General features: G+C 47.4%; 1 long non-coding RNA gene across 2 annotated transcripts in view; it reads left to right on the top strand.

Moving 5' to 3' along the window:
* Positions 1-21,248, top strand: part of LOC142071641 (uncharacterized) — a 74,751-nt gene that overhangs the window by 36,708 nt on the left and 16,795 nt on the right. Inside the window, exon 2 of one of the 2 annotated variants that reach the window (XR_012667796.1) lies at positions 8,009-8,687. The exons of the other annotated variant lie outside the window; for it this stretch is intronic. This is a non-coding gene — a long non-coding RNA (uncharacterized LOC142071641). Of the gene's footprint in view, positions 1-8,008; positions 8,688-21,248 lie in introns of those variants that run through there. 2 annotated transcript variants of the gene reach the window in all.

Here is a 21,248-nt window from a genome sequence, read left to right as displayed (position 1 = left end):
CCCCTGGTATGGTTCTTGTCCCTGGTCTTTTGGTACTTGCTCTTCAGCCTCTTAATATGTTCCGTGCACTGATCAACAGTCCAGAAAATCTGCAGAGTTGCCAGCTTTTTAGCTATCTGCTGGTATGGTTGGTGATTCCTGGTGCTTTTGCTGAAATACACAGTTTTACCAGAGATCACCAAAATTTGGCTGTGCTCCTGTGACCGTGAACCATCTTGTTTTGCAAAAGGCTTGATTGGTTGTCTCTCCATTGAAAACCAAGGGGACTCTCTGAAAGTGTGCTTGCAGATTAGTGATCAAAAGAGAATGGGTTAACGTTGACCTGAGCTGCTGCCATTCCCTGGGGGGGCAGAGAGGGGCGGGGGTTGGGTTCCATTTTCAATAGAGTAGATTGTTGGGATAGAGAGGACTAAGGAAGTTGTCCCATAGAATTATGGGATACTTCTGGTGAACTACTGGGACAAGAATCAAGTGGGGCTGCATCTACACTGCAGAGTAATAGGGCTTGAATCCTGGGTCCCTGCTTGACTCATGCTTGGACTCTCCAGCACAGCAGGGTCCTGGGACTCTGGGTCTGAGCCCTGGGTTAACACAATTGTGGTGTAGACACAAGGGGGGTTAGGCTTGAGTCTGAGCTCAAGCATGGGGATATGTTGCAGTGTAGTCAGACCCTAAGAGATAGCTCTGAGATAATATTAAGTGTATTATCTCCCTGAGTCCCTTTTGCAGCTGTGTGGAGACCCATCCAATGGCAGCATAGCTCCTATTTTGGTGCAGAAGGAGGTTTCCTTCATAGAATCATAGAATCATAGAATATCAGGGTTGGAAGGGACCTCAGGAGGTCATCTAGTCCAACCCCCTGCTCAAAAGCAGGACCAATCCCCAATTAAATCATCCCAGCCAGGGCTTTGTCAATCCTGACCTTAAAAACTTCTAAGGAAGGAGATTCCACCACCTCCCTAGGCAACGCATTCCAGTGTTTCACCACCCTCCTAGTGAAAAAGTTTTTCCTAATATCCAACCTAAACCTCCCCCACTGAAACTTGAGACCATTACTCCTTGTCCTGTCATCTTCTACCACTGAGAATAGTCTAGAACCATCCTCTCTGGAACCACCTCTCAGGTAGTTGAAAGCAGCTATCAAATCCCCCCTCATTCTTCTCTTTCGCAGACTAAACAATCCCAGTTCCCTCAGCCTCTCCTCATAAGTCATGTGTTCCAGACCCCTAATAATTTTTGTTGCCCTTCGCTGGACTCTTTCCAATTTATCCACATCCTTCTTGTAGTGTGGGGCCCAAAACTGGACACAGTACTCCAGATGAGGCCTCACCAATGTCGAATAGAGGGGGACGATCACGTCCCTCGATCTGCTCGCTATGCCCCTACTTATACATCCCAAAATGCCATTGGCCTTCTTGGCAACAAGGGCACACTGCTGACTCATATCCAGCTTCTCGTCCACTGTCACCCCTAGGTCCTTTTCCGCAGAACTGCTGCCTAGCCATTCGGTCCCTAGTCTGTAGCTGTGCATTGGGTTCTTCCGTCCTAAGTGCAGGACCCTTTTGGATCCCCAAGTTCTTCCTTTTGGATCCCCAAGTTCCCCTTCCTTTTGGATCCCCAAGTTCTTCAGGGATGAGGGGATGCAGGTACCAATATGTGCAATTCTCCAATCCCCTCATACCAATTTGTGCACTTCCAGGGAAAACTCGAGAGAACCTTGCAGAATTTGTCCCCTAGGTTTCTACATGAGGCTGTGATTTGGCCCAAAAGTAATTGTGGTGACGAAAATCATATTATGTACCCTGGTTTCTACATAATAATGAATCCAGTTAGCACATATGGATATATGTAGCATTTATATCTAATACTTTGACATTAAAATTTTTGCCAATAATTACTTTTCACTTAAACTATACCTAATATTTCATAACTAAAACAAAATAAGAACTAAAATACCATTGCTTATACCCTTCAGCAAGCTACGTATTGAATTCACCTTTAATGCTCTTAAATGTTAGAAAGTTCACCCTTAAAGCTCTTAAATGTTGCTAAATTGCAAATATATCTCTGAGCAGCATATATCACAAGATCAAAATCCATTCTGGGTTATATGAACATATTGCCCACTGAATGAGTGCTGCACCCCTGTAATTGAGAACAAAGTTTGACCCATCAGGCTCAGTCCAAATAAAAGAAGCTTCTACAATTGTTGGTCATATTGTCCTTCATGGGCTCAACAGCTACATGGGAATATCCCTTTGCTAGCAGGCCAAGAGTATGCAGCCTCTTCATCATGTGGCAGTCATAGTACTGGGAACAATGTTGAAAGTCTGCCAGACCATACTATCCTTTACAGATTTGAGTTCTTCCTTGGTTGACTAAAGGTCAGTCAACTGGAGAAATTTTTTTAAAAGGCTGCAGTCCAAAATTATCAGGCTTTCTCTGGATGACAGCAACATTCTGGAGATCAGTTAAGGAAAAGAGAATATGGGTTACACATAGGGTGACCAGATGTCCCATTTTTAAAGGGACAGTCCAGTATTTAAGCCTTCCTGCAAGTGTCCCTACTTTTTCTTAAAAATGAGCAAATTGTCCCCTATTTTCTGTCCCTCCCCCATTAGTACTGGTGGGTCCTACTGCTGGCCAGATCTCTGCTCACCAGCCTCCTGCCCACCAGCAGAAAGTGTGGGGGGGGGTCCAGTGGCCAATGATGGGGGTGGGTGTGTAAGGTTGGTGCGGGGTGAAGATAGAGCATGCGGGGCTGGTCACTCCCCCTGCTGGTCCATCAGCACAGCCTCCGCTGCGTGCCAGCTCTCGGCCAGCAGGGCCCCGCCCCCATCCCATTTCTAGCCAGTGCTGGCTGCACATTGTGAGCTGCAGTGGCTGGTGAGTGCGGGCAGGCGCCAGGCAGTTATGTGTGTGCTACCCACCCATTGGCCCTCTACATGCTCCCCCGCTCACTGTCCTCTCCCTGCTTTGCCTCTTCGCTCCCCCCATCCCACTGCTCTTCCATATCCCCCCCTGGTGGGATGTGTCCCTGTCAGGGTTCCTTCCCCACTCTGAACTCTGGGGTACAGATGTGGGGACCCGCATGAAAGACCCCCTAGGCTTATTCTTACCAGCTTAGGTTAAAACTTCCCCAAGGCACAGATTCCTTTCTTGCCTTGGGATCGCTGCCACCACCAAGTGATTTAACAAACAATCAGGGAAAGGACCACTTGGAGTCCTATTTCCCCAAAATATTCCCCCAAGCCTACCCCCACTTTCCTGGGGAAGGCTTAAGCATATATCCTCACCAGTTGGTTACAAAGGGACTACAGACCCAAACCCCTGCGTCTTAGAACAATGGAAAAAATCAGTCAGGTTCTTAAAAAGAAGGATTTTATTTAAAGAGAAAAAGGTAAAAGAATCACCTCTGTAAACTTAGGCTGGTAGTTAACCTTACAGAGTAGCAGAAAATTCAAAGAGCACAGAGGAACCCCCTCTAGCCTTAGTTTCAAGGTTACAACAAAACAGGGATAAACCCCCCTCTAGCAAAGGGAAAATTCACAAGTTGAGAAAACAAAGATAAACTAATACACCTTGCCAGGCTGTTACTTACAAGTTTGAAATATGAGTGACTTGCTTAGAAAGATTTGAAGAGCATGGATTGATGTCTGGTCCCTCTTAGTCCCAAGAGCGAACGGCCACAGAAACAAAGAACCCAAAACAAAACCTCTCCCCCACACCAGATTTGAAAGTATCTTTTGTCCCCATTTGTTCCTTTGGTCAGGCTCAGCCAGGTTACTTGAGCTTCTTAACCTCTTACAGGTAAGGACGAATTTAGGCTACCCCTATGGTTATGACAGTCCCACTCCCAGCGCTATGCGGAGAACCAGCCCCTGGTCAGAGCGCTCAGCTCACCAACAGCCTGGCTGTCAGGCTCCTTTCTTCCCCCACTGCCTCTGGCTGGGCCAGCATACTGGGAAAGCCAAAGACCCTCTGCCCCAGGGTGCTGACAAGAAGAAGCCAAGCCCTGCATGTGCCAAAGCCCCACACAGCTGTGGCATGGGGAAGCTTCTCTGCTCCTCAACTAAACTATGGAGTGGAAAGGGAGAAGCCATTTCCAGCCTGTTCACACCCCAAACCTGCAGGCTTCACAGCAGCCCCCAGTGCAGGAGTTTAGCAACCCTCTTCACTCCCCTCACTCCCCTGCCCTGGGTCCTGCTCTCAGGGCATGCGGGGCTGCTCCATCACCTAGGCACCCTCCCCTGCTGAGCAACCCACTCTGGAAGGGTTTGCTGAAGCCCCTGCAGTCAGCTTCCCTGGGCCCTGGTGCGTCCTTAGGGCTTAACCCCTTCGTGCCTTTGCTGTCTTATGTTGGTGGCCAGCAGCAGCCTGGTGGTGTTATCTGCCTTTTGACACTATGTGGGCAGGAAGGGACAAGCTGCTTCCAGCCACACTGGAGTGGGCGGGGAAGAGATGAGCTCTGCAAAGACATGGGCCAGGTCATCCCTTCCCTCCCCCTCCTCCCGTGCGCCTGGAAGCAGCTCCTGTCCCTTCCCTCCTGCACAGTGCTGGCCACATTCTAGTGTGAACCCTGGCAGAAATTGGGTGGGGGGGGGATGTGACCCTGCATGCCCTCCCCCACAAGTGTTGCCTTGGGAAGATGTGGTGCCAGGTACCAGGAGAGGCCAGTCCATCCCGGGGGCCCAGCCAGGTATGGAGGGCGAAGAGCGCTGGGCAGGGAGGGTCAGGTCAGTTGGTCAGTCAGTCACCCTCCCCACCCTGTGTGAGAGAGGTGTATGTCAGTGTGTGTGTGTCATCTCTCCCCGTGTGAACCATAAAGTCTTAGGCCCCATCTACACTGGCAAGTTTCTGCACAGTAAAGCAGCTTTGAGCGCTGTAACTCCCGAGGTGTACACACTGACAAGCCACTTAGTGCACAGAAACTGCACAGATGCAGCGCTTTCAAAAAAGCGCCCCAACGAGAGGCATAGAACTTTCTGCACTGGGGCTACAGCACTGAGGTGCTAGTGTAGACACCATGGTGATTACAGCGCTGCGATTGGCCTCCGGGAGTTGTCCCACAATGCCTGTTCTCACCTCTCTGGCCATCGGTTTGAACTCTACTGCCCTGCCCTCAAGTGACCAACCATCAGCCCCACCCCGTACATTCCTTTGCAAATTTGAAAGTCCCCTTCCCATTTGCTCGGTGATGCATGCAGTGGTCTCAGCGCATCTTTCCAGGTGGCCATGCCTGCTCCACGCACCAGACGATCCCCCGCTTCGAGCAATGCCAAGCTGCTGGACCTCATCGGCATTTGTGTTTGAGCTCCAGCTCTCAGAATTATGATGCCTAAGGACAGATTTCTAGATGCATGATAGAAAGGGGCCATGACCAGGACACATTGCAGTGCAGAGTCAAAGTGAAGGAGCTGCAGAACGCCTACCACAAGGCACGGGAGGCAAACCACCACTCCAGTGCTGCGCCCATGAGCTGCCGGTTCTACAAAGAGCTGGACGTGATACTCGGTGGTGACCCCACCTCCACTGTGAAGGACCCTGTGGATACTTCGGTGGCTTGCATGCCAGTCAAGAATGGACCGAGCCAGGAGGAGGCAATCTTGGACGAAGAGCGTGAGGGAGACCCAGAGTCAGAGGATGACTCGGAGGCCAGAGATGCTTGCAGTCGGGAGCCCTTTTCTACCCCGGAGGAGCCTACCCAGTCACAGCAGTCGGAGCTTGACGAAGCGCAAACAGGAGAGGAGGCCCCAGTAAGTGGATCTGATTTTGGGAATTGCTGAAGCGAGTTGTTGGGGACAGGAAGATTACAAAAAGCAGGCTTGTCTCCCACCTCATGCCTAGCCTGAGCAGTGGAACATGCTGTTGATGCACTCCCTCACTTCACGGGACTCTCGCTCAGAGATCTCCAGGAAACTCTCATGGAGATACTGGGCAATCTGCTGCCGCAGGTTCCTCAGCAGAGCTGCTTTTTTTCTTGCCCCATTAACAGTAACTTTCCCATGCCACTTTGCTGTGACGGATGTGGGGACCATTGCTATACAAAGGCTAGCCACAGAGGAGTCAGGGCAGAAGCCACAGGCTTGGAGAAGACCCTCCCTTGATTCCCTGCTCACCCTCAGCAGCGAGATATCTTCCATAATGATCACCTCTTGTGGAAAGTGTGGGGACAGGAATGATTATCAGGCCCACCCTACAGTGCTGGCTCTCCCCAAGTGCCCAAGAGCCATGTGCCCAGTATACAGTGATTTACCCTGGCCCTGCGGCTACTCACCATTTTGGGGGTCGTGTGGCTCATGTGTGCTTGCCTGGGGTCAGCCAGTTAGTGACAGCTGTGTGAGTATTGTGATACCAGTCAGCTCTGTGTTCTTGGGGAACCAGGGCGCAGTATCTAGCCTGTCTGACTCATGAAAGACACCCCACTGCCAGCCTCTGCTTAAACCAAAACCCATCAGAGAAAAGACTTGCAGAGAGCAATGAAGGACAGATGGGAGACACACCTAGACCCCTCCTGACAAGGGTGACAAGATTAAGACATCTCCATTAGCATACAGAATGGAAAACAGAGACAACTCCCATAGCCTCATCTGCATGAAAGATGGGATAGGGAGACGTCTCAATTTGCATGCAGAATGGAGAACAGAGAACCGCACTGAACTCTGGGACCAGAAAAGCAGGGAAGCACTGCATCATGGGGGCTCTCTGCTCCAGATGTTAATGAACCTACGCCTGCACACACCCAGCTCAGCAATTATCAGACCAATTCTAGAATAAATCCTTGATTGATATCCAAAATACTGAAGCAGCCTAGCTGCATTGTGAGCTCCCTGAAAGAAAACACAACCCATAGCCAAGAGTGATCAGCTCCTATTGTCTAGCCTAATGAAAACCCCTGAGTCACCAGTTTACCTATAAACAAATCTAGCTTTCTCCCTTGAACCATTGTATTTTCTCTACAAAAATCCCTACTCACGCTCCAGTCAGTGTTCTGATGCATGGACTCAAAACTTTGCATCAGTTGCACTGGGACTCCATCTCCTGACTGATCATGCTGGGGGCTCTGCCTGTCTCCAGCACTCAGGATCCTGAGCTACCACCATCACTTGGTAACCCTGACCAGTTCAAGCCTCCTGGAGTGGGTGAGATCTCTCTCTCTCTTCTCTCTCTCTGTTTTCTTTTCTACCTCAGGTATTAACCTTTAATAATGTAACTGTTATGTTTGTTTAGCCCTCCTTATTACGAAGCCCTCCTTATTATTCATTAAATAACTTTTATGGTTAAGCTGGTTGCTTCTCTCTCTCTCTCTCTCTCTCTCTCTCTGAACTTTACTCTTTTGTATTTTTAGCTTCCCCCATTTACTCTGCAGCAACGCTTCTTTTACCTAAGCTAAAGATCCCTGTGGCGCTCAAAAATACTGTGGGGTTTGCTCATCAAGTGGGTTACTACCAGGACAATTGTGACATGAAAGTGGGATAGGGACATGTTAAACCTGTGGCATATAAGCGGGGGGTAGGCAGCTGAAAGTGCTGCTCGGCCCAGCCTATTGCGACCAGGGGCACATAAGGGTGACAGCTTGAAAGTATTGCTTAACCCAGCCCATTGATTACTGGGACATACAAGGGCATCAGCTTGAGAGTGCTGATTGACCTGGTCCGCTCAGACTTGCTGTGTTAGTGTGTGTGTGTGTGTGCGCGCGTGTTCGTATAGTTCTAGGGCTGGAGGAACCCAGTCCTGGGGAACGTAGGTTCTGCAGGATAGCTCTATTGGGAGCAGACTTGCACAAGGAAGGAGTAGAGCTCCATATGAACACACAAATGACATAAGCAGTACATTAACAGAATTACAGAAAACTCCCCCCAGCCAAAGAGTAACCCTAATAAATGAGCATACCCCAAAGTAACGGGCATATCTGGTAACAACTGGCTGTGTTTTAAAGTACTGAAACAGTGTTGTCTGTGTTGCAAACAATACTGCTTCTCTAAAATGTTGCATTTAAACTTCACAGAGATGACCTTGGGAGGCCGGCCTGCCTTATCGGCGGCAGAACAGCTGCACAGAATTAGAAAATGTCCAAGAAGAACTAAGGAGGACTTTATGTGTGAGGTTATGCTGCACTCCACCACTGTGAAAAAAGAATTGAAGGAGTGGTGGGACAGCGAGAAGAGGGACTGAAAGGAGAATGCGGCACACCAGAAAGAAGACACAAAGCAGCTCTTTACAGTTATGGAGTGCCAAGCGGACACGCTGCAGGCAATACTAGCTCTTCAAACCGAGCAGCTCTGCGCCAACCCTCCTCTGCAGCCTCTGTCGCAAAACTCTTTCCCATGCGCCCCCCGCCACACCGCCAACACATTGTTATCAACCTCCTGGCCCCACTTTCTACCCACAAGCATTCCGCTCCTTCCTCCTCACAGTCCAGCAGTGTGGACTCCCACTATCCACAGCACTCAACACCCATCGCTCTGCAGTTTGGCTCTGTGGAAGTCCAGCACCCACTGCATTGTACTCCAAACGAGAACGTTGGATATGATCCCTGGACATGCACAAATCTGTAACCGTCCTGAGACCCCTCCTCCTCTTGAGACCTTCCCATCCCCCATCACCCTCCCAGCTGATGATTTTTTTTTGTTTGACTCTCTCTTCCAGTTGTTGTCTTTCAATAAAAGAATTGTGTTTGTTTGAAAGCAATCTTTATTCTATTAAGTGAAAGCAAAAAGAGCACTGCCAAGCAGCATACAATTATGTTAAGGTCCCTTCTTGCATCATGTGCACCAATCACCTCCTAGCATTACAAGCACAGCAATCCTGAGCATAGCAACAAATATTAGTGGCTTTCAGCTTCAAATTGCTGCCTCAAAGCATCCCTGATCCTTATGGCCCCGTGCTGTGCCCCTCTAATAGCCCTGGTCTCTGACTGTTCAAACTCAGCCTTCAGGCACTGTGCCTCTGTGGTCTAGCCCTGAATGAAGGTTTCACCCTTCCCTTCACAAATATTATTGAGCGTATAGCATGCGGCAATAAGCATAGGAATATTGCCATCAGCCATGTCCAGCTTCCCATACAGGCATCGCCAGTGGGCTTTTAAATGGCCAAATGCACTCTCCACAGACATTCTGCACTTGCTCAGCTTGTTGTTGAACCGCTCCTTGCTGCTGTCAAGTTGCCCCATGAATGGCTTCACGAGCCACGGCATTAAGGGGTAGGCAGGGTCTCCCAGGATCACAATGGGCATTTCGATTCCCCTATGGAGATCTTCTGGTCAGGGAAGATACACCCTGCTTGCAGCTTCTTGAACAGGCCAGTGTTCTGAAAGATGAGTGCATCATGCACCTTTCCAGATCAGCCTGCGTTAATGTCTGTACAACACCCACAATGATCCACAAGCGCTTGGAGAACCACTGAGGAATACCCCTTCAATTAATATAGTCGGTGGATAGGTGGTCTGGTGCCAGAATTGGAATGTGTGTGCCATCGATAGCTCCTCTGTAGTTAGGGAAGCCCATTTATGCAAAACCATCCACAATGTCATGCATGTTGCCCAGAGTCACGGTCTTTCGGAGCAGGATGTGATTAATGGCCCTACACACTTCCATCAATACGACTCCAACGGTCGACATTCCCACTCCGAACTGGTTAGCGACTGATCGGTAGCAGTCTGGAGTAGCAAGCTTCCACAGTTCAATCGTCACGTGCTTCTCCAGCAGCAGGGCAGCTCTCATTCTCATGTCCTTGCGCCACAGGGCTGGGGTGAGCTCATCACACAGTCCCATGAATGTGGCTTTCCTCATGCAAAAGTTCTGCAGCCACTGCTCATCATCCCAGACAGGCATCACAATGTGATCCCACCACTCAGTGCTTGTTTCCCGAGCCCAAAAGCGGCGTTCCACTGTCGTCAGCACCTCCGTGAATACCACAAGCAATCTTGTGTCGTAGCTACTATGCATGGCGAGATCAACATTGCACTCCTCTTGACTTTGTAGTTTAAGGAATAACTCCAGTGCCACTCATGATGTATTGAACAGTGCGAGCAGCATACTGGTCAACAGCTCAGGATCCACTCCTGCAGCCCAAAAGAGGCAGGGCAGGGCGCTCAGTACACAAACTGTTGAAAGATGGCATCAAATGCGGACAGAAGCACAGGGATTGCTGGGATGTGAAGCAATGCATCACGGGGCATTTGGACAGGACCCAGGATGCCCCGCAACCCCTTCCCATGAGTCTCAGTGGCAGAAGAGGAAAAGATGCTCTGTGGGATAGCTGCCCAGAGTGCACGCTCTGAATAGCACCCCAAGTGCCGCAAGTATGAACATGCTATTGTGCAGGCAGCTCTTAATGTGAACACACAACAGCGGGTTTTCCTTCGGCGCTCTCTGAGCAGCACTGTAACTGCCTGCACTGTAACTTTGCCAGTGTAGACATGCCCTCAGATGTAAGCAGAGTCTGAATGAGCTCTCCCCTGACATCTAGTGGTGAGCTGTGGAAAAAAGACTTCAGAAGCTGATCTCGTGTGCATGGACAAACCCACCCTGCCTATGTGCTCAGCATGATGGGATTGCTTGCCCAAATGATCACTTGTGGCTCGTGTTGGATCCCCAGTCCCCTTGTTATTGGGGCAGGAGTAATAAAGGGTTGTTATCCTTGTGTGAACCAAGGGCAGCAGAACTGTACCTGGCATTCCCCGATGGAGGGACTCACCCTGAACAGAATGGCACTCACTAGGCAGGGGATATGGGTTCCAAAGTCCAATGAGTTCAGAGAGGGTGGGGAGAGGTTCTTGTACCTAGTGGTGTGGGCCTTGGTTAAGCTGCCTAGACACCATTTGACCCGTTCTCTCTCCATGGTATAATAAAAGAGCTAATTTAGAGTCAATTGAGAGTCTTGTTACATACTGCAGAGCTCAAATCACTGATACCTAGGCAGCTGGTGGAGAGGCGCAGTTGGCGGTGAGGGCCAGAACAGAGCCCTGCAGAGGCATGGCAATCGTCCATTGTGGTGCTGAGTGTGTGCCTGAGCAGTGGCACGTGTAAGGTGCCACCTTACCTCCTCCCTTCCACACAGGGTGGAAGGTGAACTCTGTGGCTGAACTCTAGGGCTGCACTGGCCAACGACAGCAACTGTGAGTGGGGTACAGAGAAGGGATGAGCCTGTTAAAGGAACTTTTGGGTTGCTGGACTTAAGACCCTGCTCAACTTACTTGGGGGTGGGTCTTTTTTGTGTTTATGAACCCTAGTTGCGGTATTTTCCCAAATTAATGCTGAGTTACTTCCCTCCTTTTATTAAAAGTTTTTGCTACACTCAGACTCTGTGCTTGTGAGAGGGGAAGTGTTGCCTCTTAGAGGCACCCAGAAGGTGGTTTGCAATTGTCCCGGGTCACTGGATGGGGGCTTGAGCTGGTTTTGTGTTGTATTGTTGAAAAGGAACCCCTAGATACTGAACCTGGCCCTTGTTGCTGCTGGCTCCACCTGGCAGAAGGCTTACATAAAGATAAGAAGGTAAATAAAAAAAATCCGACTACGCAGTATTTCTTTTTAACAAGGGCTCAGTCAACTTGATGTTAATTTGAACATTTGTACTGCATAGTTCTGACTGATTCCTGTCGAATTCACTTGAATATGAGTAATTTTACCAGGTGTCCCGTATTCAGCATAGGGAAATTATCTTTGAAATTATCTTTGAAAACTCATGGCGATCGGGGGAAGTCCCGGAAGACTGGAAAAAAGCTAATGTAGTGCCAATCTTTAAAAAAAGGAAGAAGGAAGATTCTGGGAACTACAGGCCAGTCAGCCTCACCTCAGTCCCTGGAAAAATCGTGGAGCAGGTCCTCAAGGAATCAATTCTGAAGCACTTAGAGGAGAGGAAAGTGATCAGGAACAGTCAGCATGGATTCACCAAAGGAAAGTCATGCCTGACTAATCTAATTGCCTTCTATGACGAGATAACTGGTTCTGTGGATGAAGGGAAAGCAGTGGATGTGTTATTCCTTGACTTTAGCAAAGCTTTTGACATGGTCTCCCACAGTATTCTTGTCAGCAAGTTAAAGAAGTATGGGCTGGATGGATGCACTACAAGGTGAGTAGAAAGTTGGCTAGATTGTCGGGCTCAACGGGTAGTGATCAATGGCTCCATGTCTAGTTGGCAGCCAGTATCTAGCGGAGTGCCCCAAGGATCGGTCCTGGGGCCGGTTTTGTTCAATATCTTCATTAATGATCTGGAGGACGGTGAGGATTGCACCCTCAGCAAGTTTGCGGATGACACTAAACTGGGAGGAGAGGTAGATACGCTGGAGGGTAGGGATAGGATACAGAGGGACCTAGACAAATTGGAGGATTGGGCCAAAAGAAATCTGATGAGGTTCAACAAGGACAAGTGCAGAGTCCTGCACTTCGGACGGAAGAATCCAATGCACCGCTTCAGACTAGGGACTGAATGCCTAGGCAGCAGTTCTGCAGAGAAGGACCTAGGGGTGACAGTGGACGAGAAGCTGGATATGAGTCAACAGTGTGCCCTTGTTGCCAAGAAGGCCAATGGCATTTTGGGGTGTATAAATAGGGGCATTGCCAGCAGATGGAGGGACGTGATCATTCTCCTCTATTTGACATTGGTGAGGCCTTATCTGGAGTACTGTGTCCAGTTTTGGGCCCCACACTACAAGAAGGATGTGGAGAAACTGGAGAGAGTCCAGCGGAGGGCAACAAAAATGATTAGGGGGCTGGAACACATGACTTATGAGGAGAGGCTGAGGGAACTGGGATTGTTTAGTCTACGGAAGAGAAGAATGAGGGGGGATTTGATAGCTGCTTTTAACTACCTGAAAGGTAGATCCAAAGAGGATGGATCTAGACTATTCTCAGTGATAGCAGATGACAGGACAAGGAGTAATGGTCTCAAGTCTCAGTGGGGGAGATTTAGGTTGGATATTAGGAAAAACTTTTTCACTAGGAGGGTGGTGAAACACTGGAATGCGTTACCTAGGGAGGTGGTGGAATCCCCTTCCTTAGAAGTTTTTAAGGTCAGGTTGACAAAGCCCTGTCTGGGATGATTTAGTTGGGGATTAGTCCTGCTCTGAGCAGGGGGTTGGACTAGATGACCTCCTGAGGTCCCTTCCAACTCTGATATTCTATGATAAATATGGTCATCCTAGTTACACAGTTCAGAGATCAACCTGCTCACCAAAATATGATGATTGGGAAGGAGAAAAGGAGAGGTTTTCAAACATAATAGTAACAAGAAAAAGATTACCCTGGTACTCCTTGTTCATCTGATAAGGATGGGAGCCCCCTTTCTCCCCAGGTAATTATTTTATTTTGTTTAAACTGACTTTAAACTGGCTTCCAGCTGAGCAGCAGTGACTTTTACTCCAGTCATAGGGATATAGTAACCCCTATAAACAGTATAGCTCATCTCTAGCTGTTGAACATATTGCAGGTAATGGGTTAATTTGCAAGCCACGGATGGTTGTCACATCGGGTTGCCAACCATCCTGGATTGGCCGGGAGTTTCCAGGAATCGGCCTTGATCTTGCAGAGGCTACTGAAACCAATCTGGGAGATTTTAATAGGACCCTAAAAGTCCAGCGGCGCAGCAGGGCTAAAGCAGGCTCCCTACCTGCCCTGGCTCCACGCGGTTCCCGGAAGCAACCGGCATGTCCCTCTGGCTCCTATGCACAGGGGTGGCCATGGGGTCTCTACACACTGCCCCCACCCTGAGCACTGACTCTGCAGCTCCCATGGCTGGGAACCACGGCCAGTGGGAACTGCGGGGGGGCGTTGCCTGAAGGCAGGGGCAGTGCGCAGAACCGCCTTTCTGCCCCTGACCCTAGGAGCTGGACATGCTGGTCGCTTCCGGGAGCCACCTGAGGTAAGTGCCACTCAGTCAGAGCCTGCACCCCAACCCCCTCCCACAGCCCAACCTGCTGCCCCAGCCCCAAGCCCTCTCCTGCACCCGAACTACCTCCCAGAGGTACCTCTGCACCTACTTCTGCATCCCAACCCCCTACCCCAGTACAGAGCCCCCTCCTGCACCCGAACTCCCTCCTGGAGCCTGCATCCCACACCCCTTCCTGCACTCCAACCCCCTGCCCCAGCCCAGTGAAAGTGAGTGACGGTGGGAAAGTGAGCAAAGGAGGGAGGGGGGAATCGAGTGAGCGGGGGCAGGGCCTGGGAGAAGGGGCAGGGCAGGGGCAGGGGCAGGGGTGTTCATGCGATTAGACAGTTGGCAACCCTATCGTCACAAGAGTATTTGTGCTTGTTTATTTTGTTTACAGCAGGGGGTGTGCCTTACTTCTGTATTGATCAGCCTTCTGTGGAAGTAACAGCCACACCTTTCTACAGCGCTCAGAAACCCATGGAAATATTATGTTGGATCACACTCCTAGTGCATCTAACACCAAAATTCATCACCTCTTTTTATTCAAACTTTGAATGTAAAATCCTGCGTTTATAAACCACCCACAAATATGCTCAACACATTTTATACTTAAAGCAAGATGCTTCTCTCTGATATTTTGTGTTGGTCTTATGAAATCATTTGCTATTTTCTTGCTAACTGTGGGTTAAAGTTTGAAGTCCTTACTCAAGCAAAACTCTCGTTGATGTCACCAAGAGTTTTGACTGAGTGAAACGAGGGTCAAGTTTTGCTCTTCTCCAAGGGAGAACCTGCCTGAGAGAGCCAGAAGAAAGGAATATTCAACAAGAGATATAATTTATCCAGGGATTCAGTACCCCCCTAAAATCACAGATCCCTCCATAATCTGTTGGAGGCCAGGATAATCCACACAGTGGCCTCTGTAGCTGTTCTTGTGCCCTCTGCTTCCCACTCTGGGACCCTCTAGCAGAACAGCTCCAGTGAAGCTGACCTCTCCACTCCCTTCCTGGTGAAAAAGGGAGATCTACATGTGGAGGAGAGCCTACATGCAGATTCCCATAGAGAGAGCTGACCCCAAGTAAGGGCTTGCAGATTTAGCCTTGTGTAATGGTCCCATATAACTCAGCAATTCAGCTTGTCAATACTGCTAAAAGGCTCATTTTACTTTTTTTTTACTTAAATTGTGTAATTAACTATACTGCAAACTACTGCATGACACAGCCCTAGCTGAAATAGTTTAAAAGATAGGATATTGAAACACATTAACATAACTCCAACATTTTGCTGAATAGAAATCTGTAGTGTTAGTCAGAAAGCAGAGCATGTACCTAGCTAATGCACCTTGTTGTTAGGAATGCTTATAAATTATACTTAGCTATATTAGTGTAACAGGATGCATTAGTAGCTTTTATTTAACCAAAAGAAAGAAAACCTTTGACGCACCTTTCCATTTACAAATGTATCATGCAGAGTAATGCCCAAACAGTTCAAATATCAAAACAATATTGTAGCAGAATACATAATTTTATAATTGTCATACTCTGACATATCTAAACAACATCTACATAATTCACAATGGGGTAAATTCATCCTTTGTTATTCTCTTGGCTTCAATGGACTTGGCCCAATATCTCTTGATTGTGGACTAATTCTGTGATGGAGCTTGTAACGAGAAACAAATAGTTCAAAAGACCAGATCGTGATCTGAGCTCCGCCTTCCACAGTGTGGACTGTTGCTTTTATGGTCTTTTTTTTTTTTAATATATACTTATAATAAGTATCTTTACAAGTCTATTGCCAAACTTTGTAATCTTGCAACTGTAGTAATAATAATAATAAATATATCTCACACTTATATAAAATCATTACTTCCAAAGAATCCCAAAGTTCTTTATTGAAACTGTATACAGTAGAAGAATTATTTCATTCACTACTGAAATGCAGCCACCATCTAAGTTCCCTGTAAACTGCGCAGCCGTGCAGCAGCCTATTTAGTGCCACATAGGCACTCAGGGAACCCACCCAGGGACCTGCCGTGGCCAGGGGAGGGGCGCCCCTCCCACATCCCCCACATAGCTCGGCCCCCAACCTGCCGCGGCCGGTGCATCCCTCCCCCGGCCCCAACTCTGCTGAGGCATGGCCTGGGCCAGCTCCAAGTGCAGCCAGAGCGGCCTGGACCCAGTTGAGGACGGGGCGCCCAGACTTGCTGGGGCAGCGTAGCCAGAGTGGCCCAGACCCAGCTGCGGCTGGATTGGGCCCAGCCGTGGTGGCGCGGCCCAGGTAGGGTGACCAGACAGCAAGTGTGAAAAATTGGGATGGGGGTGGGGGGTATTAAGAGCCTATATAAGAAAAAGACCCCAAAATCAGGACTGTCCCTATAAAATCGGGACATCTGGTCACCCTAGGCCCAGGCCAGCCCCAGGGGCAGCTGGAGCAGCTCAGGCTAGCCCCAGGTGCACCCGGACCTGCTGGGGCGGCGCAGCTGCAGCATCCCGGCCCCAGCTGCAGCTGGATGGGGCCCAGGCATGGCCGGGGCAGCGTGGCACGGCCCCACACATCACCTCCATATTGATGCACATAACAAAATTCATTCCTCACATGGGTGGGAAAAATTAGCGGGAACACTGGCTACCATTCATGTGTTTTATGTACGGAGTGCTGTTGAATAGTTGAAAACAGTTTAGGGCATGAAGTGAATATTTAATAGATACTGCAGGCTCAGGGTGGACTTTTCCAGGATCCTTGAGATGTTGCAAGCATTGTTTTGCTCAGACAAGCAAAACTACAGGCCTCTTTTCCTCTCACAAGGAGGAGGAAGTATCTGGCAGGGATATTATTGGCATGTTCTTTGTAAGCCAACAGGCCAGTCATGCAGGAACCTTACAAGGACCATATGGCCAGAATCTTTATGCCCTGGTTCATAGCTCCCAAATACAGACAACCAAGAAAAGACCATAGGGCCCACCAGGGATTTTCCTTCTGCCTCCAAGACTGTGGGGATGAGAGAGCAGTCTCAACACTTGAATGATTCCTGTACACCATGTGCGCGCGCACACACACACACACAGAGGCACTCTGTTCGCAGTCTTTATGGTATTCATCCTGACCTCTTCTAAATGTCTTAGTCCTATTATGCACTGATAAACTGACCAGTCTTAAGAAGGCTGACATTGTGGTAATATCTGAACCTCACTGAAACAGCCTCACTTGATCCTGTTTGTGACTCACTATCTTATCCAGAAAATTTGTGCTGATCTTTCAGTGTGGCTTTATATAGTCAGATGTGTTTCCATGTGATAACTACTTTCAGAGAAGGTACAAAGTCTTCTCTGGGACAGAGCAAGAAAAACTGATCCACATAGTGCTTTGTAAATACTAAACTAAAGAATTTCTTCCATGCAGGAATAAATTGCCAGGTGCGTGCGAAGATATCTTCTGTTACCAAAATAGAAGTGGGAAATGGTCAGAGAATCATTGCCATAAATGTCACACATCTTAACCTTTGATATGGCCTGAGTAGACTAAGAGGACTATAAGGACAAATATTTAGCCTACTAGGAGATATAGTGATATACTGATATAGAATTAGGGGAACAAAAGTATATATTCCTGTCCTCCAGACTGTGGGCTTCTGTGTACATCTTCCAACCCTATATCAGTTAAAAGTTCTAAAACTGTCAGTTATCCATCAGGTAGGGCACCATACTGTCCAAATGCATTGGTTTATATAAAGGACTGGCTAAGGCTCATTATTAAAATTACAGTCTATAACTATCATACCATGCAGTTATGGGGGAAGGACTGCTTTATGACCATTCAGTAAATCACTTTGAACATGTAGTCTAAATTCACCAGAATTACTGCTGCATTTGCAATGAAATACCCACCATGAATGTTTGCTTTAATTTCAGTTAAGAAAAAGGGATGGGAGCTGTGCATTAATTAGAATTGCAGCCTAGCAGTCATGGAAATCCATGATAAATTGACACTCATTCGCTCCTCAGTTTCTCATGCTCCAGGATACATATACCTTTCTGGTTTATTTTTTAAAACCTTCAGTTGGTACTCCTGATTAAGTTATTCAGAAGTTTCAACTGCCCCAAATATCTTTGGACAATCACATTGTAATGTAGATATAGACCATAAAAGAGGAAAAAAAAGGACAGAATATAACTATAAAATAAAAAATTCCAGGGAGCCCTAGGGAAACTGGCTATGCTTTCAGACTTCTGAAGAAGAAAAATCTATTAGATATACCAGATAAAAATATGTCCATGGAGATAAGGCTAGAAATGTTTTGCATATTGAATTACGAAAAGACAAACATGAATTTATGTTCTGAATGTCAAATATAAAAGAGGACACAGATATATAGATCATTCCAGATTAGTCAGATTTTGGAGGAATTTTATAGGATTCTGTACAATCCCAGATTATGAGTTACAGATGCCAGAGTGCACCATTTTCTAGCAAATTTTCAGCTGCTTAGTTCAGCTAAAATACACCCATGTATACATGATTCTTTAATAATTAATGAATAATACTTTGCACTTGCATAGTGTATTTTATCCAAGGATCAAAGAAGGCACTCTACAAATACTAATTAAGCCATGTAAAACTTCTAGTATAAATTTTATAGATAAGGAGAATGAGGAACAGAGAGGCTGTAACATGACCAATGTCACACAGAAAGTCTGTGCAGGAGCCAGAAATAGAACCGAGAACTAACAATGAACCGTCCCACATTCTAACCACTAGACAGTGCTTCTTCTCTCTAATATCATGAGAAAGAGATGACTAAAACATTTAAACTGCTGCACTCTGAAAAATTAACAGGCATAGTTATCAAGCAGTTTTATAATAATAAAGTTTAACTCCTGTTTGACTACATAACTGACTGAACATTTTTATGGTAATTATTTTGACCTTACTATTCATGTTTCTGGTAACATTTCGTAAACTTTAATTCCTTTAGCTATCCAGCTTTTAAATCTAGATACCAACCTTTCCACTTGAAAATTAAGTTGTGTATGCGAACTGGAAAAGGGCATAATCAACATATGTTGTCAGAATATGTATACAAACAGTGTCTATCTAGTAAGGTATCATATAAGAAGTGGTGACATGTTGGTCATGAATATCATTGTGTGCTGTATTTACAGGTTATGTGTGTGAGCTGGAAATATGTTCTTAAAATATATTTTGGAGGTAAGAGTCCCCTAGACAAAGGAATGTGGATTTACCAATCTCGCTCAATCTTTGTAACCTATAGACAGTAAAAGTACATTTACATATAAGATACACAAATCTATCAAGTTAACAAGTGGTGGAGGAAATAGCTTGGTGAGCACACCAGGGGACACACTGAAATCTGAACCCCCAAGAGGTCTTCCTGGCTCTTGAGACAAAGACAGTGGACTTTGAGAACTATAAAGGGAGCATAAAGACATTCTAGTTCTTCATCAAATGATGTCCCCCGGGTGCTCCACTGTAGGTGCGGCAGCACTTTTGTATCTGGAGTCAGAGATATTCAATAGCAGTGCCCCGGGACTGCACATGCGCACTCACACTGTTCGCAGGTAGTATAAATAGTGCTGTGCAGTCTGACTGCCCTCAGTTTCTTCTCTACTGCCTGCGATCTGGAACTGTAGGCAGAGCCCACTTTGTTATTTAGCTAGTCTTTACCTGTTTTTCCCTCTCCTAATTAGTTAGCACCTTCATTTTCTTTTCTTCTCCTTCATCCTTAAAAAAAAAATTAGTTCTTTTATTTTCCCTAATTCCCGCCAGGGAAGCTACTCCCTCACCCTTATGCCTGGCTCCTCCAGGTTTAAGCGGTGTGTGTCGTGCGGGCCCGCGTCCTCTATAACAGACAGCCACACAGTGTATTCTTTGCCTCGGAGAGAGACATGTTTCCCAGAAGTGTTCCCACCTTCTGGGCTTGAAGCCAAGAGCAAGGAAAGACAGGGACCTTTACTCAAACTATTCCTCATGGGCAAGTCCCTGCAACCAGCGTCGGACCCTGGTTCTTACTCCTCACCAGAGAGACGCTCATGCTCAGCAAGGTCATCTGCTGACACTCGCTCCCCTCGCCCGAGTAAAGGAAGGGTCATCCTCTGGCTAGGCTGACACTAAGAAGAGAGTGGTCCCTCCCTCAGCTCCTGAAGTGCAAAACGCAGGAATGCCATTCCCGGCTAGATCCGTGGTGCACAGTTCAAACCGCTGGTGCACGTGGTGCATGGTTCAAACCGCTGACCAGAGAGGCAGCATGGGAATTGTGAGATACTTTCTGGAGGCCAATAAAATTGGAAAAAAAAACCCTGTAGTGTCTACACTGGCTGTTTGTCCACAATAAAGGGAGGGAAAAGACAAAAGTCTCTCATGGGGTAGAAGTTTTTTGTCGCCAAAACTAGGTATTTTTTTCGAAAAAAGTCACATTGCAGTGTGTATGCTATCACTGTTTTGTCACCAAAAGGCAGTTTTTGGTGACAAAACTTGCCAGTGTAGCCAAGCCCTAAGGTCCGTGCCAGGGCACAACAGCAGTTATTGGCACCACCTCCTGTTGTGGGCGACTGAAGCGAGTCCCTTACCTCCTTGGCTGCTCCCGGGCCATTTTTGGCATCGAGGACGCCGTCAGCACTGCCATCGGCACCAGCAAAACAGCCGGCTCCATTGAAGCCCTTGGCCCTGATTATGTGCACGGCACTGAAGCTCTTGGCTCCGGCAGGGTTGCAAAATCCTACCAAAGCTACAGCTCCAAAAAGCTCTCTAAAAGAAAAGGAGTACTTGTGGCACCTTAGAGACTAACAAATTTATTTGAACATAAGCTTTCGTGAGCTACAGCACACTTCATTGGATGCATTCAGTGGAAAATACAGTGGGGAGATTTATACACATAGAAAACATGAAACAATGGGTGTTACCATACACACTGTAACCAGAGTGATCACTTAAGAGAGCTATTACCAGCAGGAGAGCGGGGGTGGGGGGAACCATTTTGTAGTGATAATCAAGGTGGGCCATTTCCAGCAGTTGACAAGAACATTTGAGGAACAGTGAGGGTGGGGGGGGGAAGATAAACATGGGGAAATAGTTTTACTTTGTATAATGACCCATCCACTCCCAGTCTCTATTGAAGCCTAAGTTAATTATATCCAGTTTGCAAATTAATTCCAATTCAGCAGTCTCTCGTTGGAGTCTGTTTTTGAAGTTTTCTTGTTGAAGTATTGCCACTTTTAGGTCTGTAATTGAGTGACCAAAGAGATTGAAGTGTTCTCCAACTGGTTTTTGAATGTTATAATTCTTGACATCTGATTTGTGTCCATTTATTCTTTTATGTAGAGACTGTCCCGTTTGGCCAATGTACATGGCAGAGGGGCATTGCT

The sequence above is a fragment of the Caretta caretta genome, chromosome 3, assembly GCF_965140235.1.
Source record: "Caretta caretta isolate rCarCar2 chromosome 3, rCarCar1.hap1, whole genome shotgun sequence".
Lineage (NCBI taxonomy): Eukaryota > Metazoa > Chordata > Testudines > Cheloniidae > Caretta > Caretta caretta.
Note: the sequence above shows the minus strand (reverse complement) of the source record. Positions and strands in the feature narration are given on the sequence as shown.